The sequence below is a fragment of the Miscanthus floridulus genome, chromosome 8 (assembly GCF_019320115.1).
Source record: "Miscanthus floridulus cultivar M001 chromosome 8, ASM1932011v1, whole genome shotgun sequence".
Lineage (NCBI taxonomy): Eukaryota > Viridiplantae > Streptophyta > Magnoliopsida > Poales > Poaceae > Miscanthus > Miscanthus floridulus.
Genome location: NC_089587.1, coordinates 7,998,997 through 8,005,245, shown reverse-complemented (window position 1 = coordinate 8,005,245; position 6,249 = coordinate 7,998,997).

Here is a 6,249-nt window from a genome sequence, read left to right as displayed (position 1 = left end):
CGCTGAACATGATCTATACAATGAATGATGGTTCTATGGAACTAAAAGCAAAACATGATTTGAAACAAACTGAATTATAGGGCGATCGAGCAAATGACTTTTGATCATGATGCTCTCGACCCTCCATAAGGACTTATCTGTCGGCAAAAGCTGGGACTGACAGTGCAACCGTGAGGGTCATATGGCTCTGACTTTAGCTCAGTAATAGGACCTTTTCTAGCTTGTTAGAGGTTACCTTTATGGCGCAAGAGGGGCTTGCCACGTTGGGTATAGGACTGCCTCTGTTCCTATGTGTATAGCCGCGATGGATATGTGCCATAGGAAAGGGGGTTCCTACATCTATCTGCCGAGAAAACCTAGCGGCCCTAACTTGTTAGAGAAACCTATGAAATGACTTCATAGTGTACCCTGTCCGCTCACCTTGGCAGTGATATGGGAGTAATTAACCCGGGCATATGGAAATCACCACTCGCGGTGAATGTGCACCACCTCTGCAGAGGGTAACAAACTGTTATAACAGCCGTGCTCACGGTCACGAGCGGCCCGAAAAACTCACAGAATAGATGGCTACTTATAATGTTGTTTATACGAGATGATTATGATGATATTATGATGATGTTACATGACTCAATTAGATCGGATATATGATCATGTGGGTTTAAATGGGAGCTTAAGCATAACTTGATAATAACTGATGATAAAATCTTGACTTACTAAAAGTGCTAACTGCAGTAAACCAATGTCATCCTTTTTGAGTCTCATGAACCCCATGTTGTCTTGTTAAGTACGGGAAGTACTTACGCTTGTTTATTTTATATATTTGGATAAAATCCCGGATGGGTAACAAATGACAACGTGTATGAGGAGTTTCCTGAGGATTACTAGGCTTGTGGTCAACCAGTTGACCGTCCCTGTGATGGAGTTCCACGAGAGAGTTATCTTTTTATCTTCTGCTGTGTGATGTAAGACTAAGTTATATTATTAATCTTGATGTAAGAGACACCGTGATGATACTTTATGTAATTTGTCAGCTTATGTGTGTGACTGATCCCTGGGCACACACGAGTTTTGTGCATTCAATTTTATCCTTAAAATTGGGTGTGACAAGTTGTGATAAACAATGTTCTATGCGTATACAAAAAAAAACTTTGAGATTATAGGATACATAAATAAAGATCTGGTTTGCAAATTATTTTGTTTACGAGATCCATATTGTTTTAAAATTAGAACATCAAATAGAAAACAAATATTTTGTTATAGCAATCAATTATTGACACTCATATAATACACATAATATAATTATTTAGATGACAAATTTGAGACTGATGGCCTCTTTGATTGTTCTGGTGAATTTATTTTGGATGTCCGTAGTGTAAGTACAATTGCCAAGGGAAATTCAACATAATTACATAGTAAAAATCTACATTTAAAATTTTATGTACAAGTATAAACACGTCTCCTATCTTGATAGGATAAATATTTTTATCGGGTCATTCATATATTCTCACTAAAACTCTACTTGGCCGTTCTCATCGGGATGAAAATTCATATTCCACAACACAGAAGTGATTTATTAAAAGCCAGCTTCAGATAGATGCAATAATTAATAGTTGACACCAGTAGCTGCCGTATCGAATAAAACCTTACTTTGAGCTCTCATATTGCAAAAACACTACAGACATATCACAATAAATGGTTGCTTGTGTCTTCAACCCCTCGTCCGTGTTATCTTGCAACGTTCAAGTAAAAGTGATTCAGAACCAGGTATCTCTGAAAGCAGAAGTTAGGTGCATCTATGTTTCACGAACCACACTTGGCAGGACAGTTTGAAGTGACACTTACAAAGAGCCTAGTTTGTCCAGCTCCCCACTGATCCCTAGTGCAATGTGTTTCTTGCTGGCAATGGTCTCCTCCAGAATTTCCAATTGAGCATCTTGCTCTGCAACATGCACAAGGGGATAGTGCGTTTTTTTTAATCAAATTAAAAAGTTTAAGGACATCAGATTAAAGAAGATAGCATATCCCCAAAAGGATATCACAACAGCTAAGCCCAAAGTGTGTCAAAAGACACATCAAGAACTAACCAGGCATTATCAACATCACATTGATCATTGTGATTATCAGCAAACAACCTGGTGTGATGACGCTTGTGGACCAGGAGTCCACGACAAAAGTAACTGGAAGCTGCCAAGAGGACTCCAATCATGCATAGGCCTACGGTGGTCAGAGAAAATATAAAGAACTAACACACTCAAATCACAGAACTTGCTAGAACTGTCCCTTGCACCATCCCTAAAAGTGCTAAGAGCGTTTAATATATAGGAAATCACAGTCAGAAAAAAGTGCTCATAAAAGGATACAACTATACAAACCTGTGGCAGTATGATCCTCTTGGATTTCTGTCCAGTTGCCATCCAGAAAGAAATGAGAAGTTCCCTGCAGTCAACAAAAGTTATGCACCTAGAGGAATCCAAAGATGTAGGAGTGAAAAAAACTAAATTGTTTGTGTTGGACTCATCCGTGAAGGTATTATACAATGGAAAATATGATTCTCTCTATGCTTAATCAAATATAGGTCTCAGATTAATCTATGTCACAATATATAAGAACCATAAAATACACCACTTAATAAAACTGTGCTGACAACTATAAATCTTTCATGCACCTATGAGCTGTGGCACAACTACGCATTTTCTGTACACATCTTAATTGTTGAGACAATCATGATATTCACAGGATTTGAAATCATACCCTGATTATAACTTTTGGATTAGAAGCAGATGTGTTTTCTTTATGAACGCGCAGACTTCTAAAACACATTGAGTGAGAGAGGGGTACTGAACATTATGCTAGAGAGAGGAGGAGTGGCCCTTTGGGTAATGTAATCAGGAAGAGCTTTTACTCTTGAAAAAAATAGTGGAGTGCACATGGAGGAAGAACCAAAGTGCCAAGCTTGGCAAGATCAAGCTGGGAGAAATCAAGGCATCATCATAGAAGCATGTTGCTTTTTAGTAGAAAACATGAGGCTAAATATTATCAGGGACAGGAAATAAAAAAAACAGTGTCGCTCCAATACCTGCACTGTTGTAGGTGTCACAGTGTCAAGCATAGTATTGGAAGTATAACTTCTTAACCTCAGCTTAATTCTCTTTGGTTCAATATCCAATGATGTCTTCGCCTGGAATGCAAATATAGTTGAATCCAAAACCTAAATAAGCATAGCAAACAAACATTAATATAAAAACTGTAGCGACTTTGTTCTACAAAGATACAAAAACATCGCTTTCATAAGAAAAAAGTTGGCCAACTGACCTCTCATCTTGTCAGTGAACTGAGGGGATAAACCCTTAGGGCTACTTTGGAAGCACATAATCCCGCCAGGTTCCCTGTAGTTTCCCCGGGCCAGGAAAACGCGGGGCAAGCTCCCCTGCGCCAATGCCTTGTGCCCTTTGGAAGCCCACGAAACGCGGAACTGCAGCCCCCATCCCTTCGTTTTCCACGGGACAGGAAGCCACGAGTCATCAGGCCGGGAGCGCTTCCCCGCCCGCTGTTTCACGAGTCGCGACGTATCGCTTCTTCTTCCCGACTCCGCCTCGGTTGAGACTTGAGACCGCCCCATCCGCCGTCGTCACTATGGAGGCATGGATCGTCCCTTTGTCGTCGCCACCGCTGGTTCTCCTCTACGAGCACCTCCGCCTCCGCATGGTGAGTCCCGAACCTCCTCCTCCATCCGCACCTCCCTGCCTCTGCTAGGGTTTCTTCTCTCTGTTCCTCTCACTGGCCCTTGTAGATCCAGGTTTGGGCTGCAGCTGGTTGTTTGTGTGTTGAGGCGGAGGAACTAGGGCAGCGCGTTTTAGCGATGGCGCTCAGGGATGAGCAGGTGAAGGCGTGAAGCAGCTGTATGGCAGAGCAGACTGCTGCGCCGGTGCTAACTGAACTCAAGTTCAGTCATAATTAATCTCACTTAATTATCCCCCTCCGATCTCTTGATTTCATGTGTAAATGATTTAGTCGGCTTTAACAAAAGTTATTCCTGGTACAATGAGCTACTATATTGGTCTAAGGATCAATGGTGAATTATCAACAGTTTGTAAGATATAAGGTCCTAAAGTTTGGTAAATTTGGTGTAGAATTAATAATTCAAGATTCAACTTTAGAATTAGCAAAATGTTGTCTCTTGGCAAATTTGAATGTCTTCGAAACTATTGATCGCCATATGCTAGCTAACCTAAAAAATGCCATTTGATATACCAGGATTGATACTATAGATTTGTTCAAATTTTCCAGACATGTTATTCCTAAAACTGCTTCCGACTAAACTTCCAAAACTGAATGTAAAATTTATTTTCAGAGTCACAGGTACATTGTTCATAGTTGCTGGTTTTTGGTCAAACTTTAACTGTGCCACACAAAATTTCTTTCAATCCTATATGTGTGTGGTCCATACAACCTTATGCAAAACTGTTCTGTTCCTGATCTATATCTCTACCTTACTTGCTAAAGCACATATCTGAATTAGTTTTTGAACTGGTAGATCAAGGAGCTCAAAGGTTACTTAAAAAAATGTTTTCTGATATGAACTTCATAGTTCACAACTAAGTTTCAGAGATGTGTCATCCAGTGATTAATTTCAGGATAGCTGTTCAGGATTAAATGATTTACTGCTAGCATTTTGCGATTCAATGTCACTCAATTATTATCAGATCGAATTGGAATCTAACTTCATTTCTTCCTGATGCTTTTAGCAATTTAGATGACACTGATTGTTCATTCATATTTCAATGCAGAAGCACTTACATGTGTCTCGTTTCTGTCCACTATAGGCCTGCAGAAAGCTTTGTGAAAAGTTTGTTTCGATTCATCGACAGGTGCCGCGCAGGCTGTAGGTAAGTTTATTTAGATTCCCATCTTCCTACCTGTCTTTGGTACTTTAGATGTATCAGATCGATCAGTTTAATTGTTGTCTACTTACTCTACTGTCAGGAGATAGTGGTGTTAGAGATTAGTGATTAGTTCGGTCGCATAAGAATAATATTTTTGCCCATGTGATCTAGTCGAGTGAAAACATTGGAGAGGTGCTGCTGAAAAAGCACCATAGTCATTGTCATTTAGTAACTCTTTTCTTTCAGAACTGATTCATGGTCAGTAGTAGCAGCTGGGTATTGTAATTAGTGCACGGAATTTCAGTAGTAGCTAGTCACTACAGACCTACAGTCATCACTCACACCTAATACTGAGACTGATTTGAGAAAAGTAGGTTGGTGTGGTGGATGAAGCGTGAAGCACTTTCTTCTGTATATATTTGGTTGGTGAGATCAAACTACAATTGACATTGCAATCTGCCATGCAGAACATGATGGATGGGCACCATCAGCTCGCTATGATGCAGCAGCAGCATGAGAACCACGGCCAGCAGAGGACCAAAAAAACTTAAGCTTCTCTATCCGTCATGGTCTTTGTCAAACACTATACTATGCTGCTGAATGTTCTCTTCAATGAGGTAAGCAACCTCTTCCTGTCATCAGATCTACCAGTTTTTGAATTGGTCTTTGTCAAACACTATACTTTAGATGTATCAGATCTACCAGTTTTCGAACTGGTAGATCAAGGAGCTCAAAGGTTACTTACTAAACTGTTCTCTGGTTTCCTTCATTCTTGAATGTTTACAATTGTCATTTGTTCATTCAGTAAAAGATACTTGTCTTACCAACGTGACTGGAATTAAAAGTGTAAATGCTGGTGCACATATCTTGTTCTTGCTTCTCTCACTGATTTGGTTGCTCTCATAGCCTCTCATGCAATTGGAAACTGCAGTGTAAGATGTATTCACGATGCTTCGGAAGGACATCCTCAAGTTGCAGGTGAGTTTGTTGTTGATACACAAGTCTATCCTTTCCGGCTAATTTTGTTTTGTGGTCGCACAAAATGTTAAGACTTTTAGCCTGTCATTTTGTCTGACTTTTACTAACAAGTTCTTAGTTTGCAACAGGCAGCGTGGGCCAGCAACAACTTGTATTTGAAACTAGAGGTCAACATGAAAGCTAAAGACCCATGGAATTATTGACGATAACTTGTAAATTTGTTTAGAAATTACGAAAGTTTGTGTTTCATTCTTAAGTTCATTATTACTACTAAATTAGGAACTAAGGTGCATAAATTCAGCTGAGGTGTCACTGATGAGTTCATTGGGGAGCTATTTAATTGTTATGCACGTTTGGATTAAGGAAATATATTTTAAAGTAATAACAT